The 3,869-nt window shown below is 52.8% G+C and overlaps 1 long non-coding RNA gene and 2 pseudogenes across 4 annotated transcripts in view; 2 read left to right on the top strand and 1 right to left on the bottom strand.

Annotated features, from left to right (window-relative positions):
* LOC111744637 overlaps window positions 1-3,635 on the bottom strand; it is an 8,094-nt gene extending 4,459 nt beyond the window's left edge. For all 4 annotated transcript variants that reach the window (XR_002782256.1, XR_002782258.1, XR_002782257.1 and 1 more), the window contains exons 1-2: window positions 3,121-3,635; window positions 2,493-2,587 (exon numbers count right to left, since the gene is read on the bottom strand). This is a non-coding gene — a long non-coding RNA (uncharacterized LOC111744637). The remainder of the gene's footprint in view (window positions 1-2,492; window positions 2,588-3,120) is intronic.
* LOC111744679 lies at window positions 1,796-1,911 on the top strand (annotated as a pseudogene).
* LOC111744654 lies at window positions 2,959-3,077 on the top strand (annotated as a pseudogene).
* Window positions 3,636-3,869: the final 234 nt, after the last annotated feature.

Genomic DNA, 3,869 nt, shown 5'->3' with positions numbered 1-3,869 from the left:
AAATGTCTAACCACTATGTTGTACACCTGAAACTAACATGATATCGAATGTCAACTGTAATTGAACAATTAAAAAAGAAATCTTTTTAAATGTGGCCTCTAAAGATGCGCTGAATTTCCTGTTCTGGTCATGCCTGGATGTGGGACTGACTATACCTGTGCTGGGGACCCAGGAGGAGGAGGCACTAGATGAAGAAGCTATTTTTTTTTTTTTTTAGGCAAGGCAACCCTTGGTTGACCTCACAGATTGCAAGGACCTTATCAGTTTACAATCCCTTATTATTATTTTTTTTTAATAGCTGAAGAAGCTATTAACTGAGAGAGGCCACAAAGCCACCCAGGACTCTACATGGAGTACATTTTTTATTCATAAATTAAATACGTGTGTGCCTCTATTGAAAAATGTCATAAAATAAAAACTTACAAAACCGAGATAAATACTCAGCATAATTGGATGAGCCGGGCTGCGGGAGGTCATGACTTCAAATCCTGACTCTGTCCCCTCCCTGGCCTTGCGATTCTTTCAATGAGTCACTTGTCCCTTCTGAGTCTCAGTTTCTTCATCCTGCAGCTGGGACTGTTTGTTTCTGGCCCCTGAGGGTTCTGGGGGGAACTCAATGAGACCGGGTGTGCCAGGCGCCTCGCACACACTGCTGAGCAGAGTGAGCCACCCCTACCCTTGAGGGGAGGGGCCGGCTTACCGTGGAGGGAGTCACGCAAGGGTTCTCCGGGCAGGGGATGGTTGATTGGACCTTGAAGGACTGAGAAATATATTCGCTAGGTAGAGAAAGTCGGCAAAGGCATTCTGGGCAGAGGAAACAGACCGCTCAAGGTCGGGAGGCATGCTGAGCTATGATGCACTTGGGAAAAGGCGAGCAGTCTGGGTATTATTCAAGGACGGAGTTAATGTGCGTTGGGGTAAGCGCGGAGCAAGAGATGAGCTTGAAGAAGGCGGCAGGTCCCCGCGGGCCTCGCACGGAAGTCGGAGACTGGAACCCGGGAGCCACAGAGGGCTCCCAGTAGGGCCAAGACCTGACAGGGGCCAGTCCGTGGTTTGGCAAGATCCTGCTAGATGAGAGCTGGTGGGCCTGAGGCAGGAGAGCAGGGAGGAGCGGAGGGAGGATGAAATGGGGATAGGGGATCAAGTGGTGGGAGGTGGGGAGGGAGAACCAATGAAATCTCTAAGACTGAATGGAAAGGTATGGGAGGTAAATGGAAGATGACATCCAGGAGGAGGCCCAGGCCTCTGGTCTAGGAGAAGGGGTCAGTGTGGGACTATGCCTGTGCTGGGGACCCAGGAGGAAGAGGCACAGGAAGGTTGTTGAGGTCGGGTGAAATCCTGTGGGACACCCAGGGGGAGGCATCCAAGAGCCGCTAGACACTTGGGTCTGGAGAGCAGGCTGAGAGTGGGAGGCCTCCTGGGCCCAAACAGGGCTGAAATCCTGACAGTGGAAGAGAGTAGAGGGTGCCTACCCAGATGGGGGGAGCCCAGATGCACACGAGCTGTCCGTGCCTGCACGGGGGGTGGGGGGGGCAGTGTGTGACAAATGGGGTACGGTGGTCCATTCTCAAGGACTAGGGGCAGTGGAAAGTGTCAGGATCAGTTCCTGGGGACTCTCGGCAAGGGAAAGTGAATTAATCAGGAGTCTCCCATGTGCAAACTGGTTTAGGAAAATGTATTGGCTCATGTTAAAAAAAAAATGGCAAGGATGTGGCTCCATAGCGTAGCGGGGAGCACGTCTGCTTCACACACAGAAGGTCCTGGGTTCGCGCCCCAGTGCAAGCCACAGTCCATGGTCTACGGCCATGCCACCCTGAACAAGCCCGATGTCTGATCTCGGAAGCTAAGCAGGGTCGGTCCTGGTTAGTACTTGGATGGGAGACCACTTAGGAAGACCAGGTGCTATAGGAATAAATAATAATAATAATAAAAGGTCAAGGGGTAGGACTGCCTTCAGTAGCAGCTTGACCCAGGATCTCAAGTGACAATGATATGAAGCCACTGCCTAAGCTCTGGGTTCCAAATTTCTCTGATATTTTTCTCAGAAAGACCTTCCTTGAGGTAGCAAAGATGGCGCCAGCAGCTCTGTACTCACACCTCATCCTCCTGGTGACCCCAGAGGGAAGAAAGGTCTCCTGCCCAGTGGTTCTATTACTCACGGGCCCAAATGGGTCACATGCCCACCACTGAACCAATCACTGTCATCAGAGGGCAGAAGGCCTGGAATGCTCTGATTGGCTGGGCCTGGGTCACCGTCTCTTCCCTCCCGTGTGGCCGGAAGAGAATGGATGTGGGGAACAGTTTTCCTCATCCGTTCATGGGGCGTGGGAGCAATATCTCACTTAGTGGACTGCTTGGCACAGACTAGGTGCTGGATAAATAGTAGCTATTATTATTATTTTTTAAATAGTAATCGATATTACTACTACTGTTGACGGATGGTATCTATAGGCTGGGAGGAAACAAGCTCCTGGACACAGGATGGGACCAACCTGAAGCTGAACAATTATGCAGTGGACACTCATGTAATCTACAGTCTTCAAGCTCAGTCCTCAACTGGGTCCTCTTCAGGCTTCTGTCTCCAGGTCTGTGAAATAGAATGAGAGGATTGAATTAAACCAGAGTCTTTTCAGATGCCTGATCTCATCATTCAGGTTGCAATTCAGTGTCACCTCCTCAGAGGATGCTTTGCCTGACTACTCTTATCAAAATATCCCCTCCTTTTTAAAAAACTATATCATTCCATTTTACTTTCCCCTCAGTGCTTATCACAATCTGAAACCATCTTATGTATTTACTGTCTCCCCTATTAGAATGTCAGCCCCATGAGGGTAGACATCTCTGTCTGTCCTTTTCACTGCTATGTCCCCATCACCTAGCACAGTGCCTAGCACACAGCGGACTCCTGACAAAGATTTGTTGAATGACTAGATAAATACTACTAATAAAAAGAAATAAGTCTACAGCCATGCCACCATGAACGTGCTGGATCTTGTCTGATCTCGGAAGCTAAGCAGGGTCGGGCCTGGTTAGTACTTGGATGGGAGACCACCTAGGAAGACCAGGTGCTGTAGGCATTAAAAAAAAGAAAGAAAGAAAGAAAAAAGTAATAGCACCTACTTGTCTGACAGGTAGTGAGTTCGCCACTAAGGGAGGTGTCGAGGTGTCCAGGCTGAAGCTGAACGACTGTACCTTGCAATTCAGGCTGCAAGGTCCCAATCAGTTCCTCTCCCTGCCTCAGTTTCCTCATTTAGAAATAGGTGTGTGGGGGGTGGTGTAGGGAGGAGAATGGCTGGACTCATCCTGGCCTGCTCCTGCCTGCAATCCCCGGTAGGACCACCAGGGGGCGCCTCTGCCCCAAAGTCCGCCGTCAGCCGCTGGAGGCCGGGGGGACGCGTCGCGATGTTCCTGGAATATTCTGAGCCTGCCGGTTTCCAGGTGCCCAGGGACCCAGAAGGCTGGAGCGGATGCGGGGTGTCCGGAGCCAGCGGTCCGTGCTCCTCGCGGCGCAGCGGGGCCGCGGGAGGCGGTGACTCAGGCGCGCGCCCCCGGCCCCCGTTCTCGCAAGGGGGCGCGCACGGCCTCGGGAACCCGCGCGACGCCGGCTCCATTTTTACCCGAGCGCGGCTAAAAATAGTCGCCGCACTCGGAGCCGAGCCCGAAATAGCGGCCCCCAGAAAAGGCAGGACGACTCAGCGCTTCCGGGGAGCGGAAAGGGAGGCAGCGGGGAGGGAGGGGGTGCTGAGCCCAGCCGGGCCTCGCTGTCCCCAACCCTTCCTGGCGTTCGCACTGCACTCAGCGCGACCCCAACCCGCATCCCCCAACCTGTCACCTGCCTTGCTTCATCCCTTCCCTCTCCCCACCATCCC

The sequence above is a fragment of the Pteropus vampyrus genome, unplaced genomic scaffold (genome assembly GCF_000151845.1).
Source record: "Pteropus vampyrus isolate Shadow unplaced genomic scaffold, Pvam_2.0 Scaffold138, whole genome shotgun sequence".
NCBI lineage: Eukaryota > Metazoa > Chordata > Mammalia > Chiroptera > Pteropodidae > Pteropus > Pteropus vampyrus.
The sequence above is the reverse complement of the archived record's forward strand: the minus strand, read 5'-3'. Positions and strand labels throughout refer to the sequence as shown.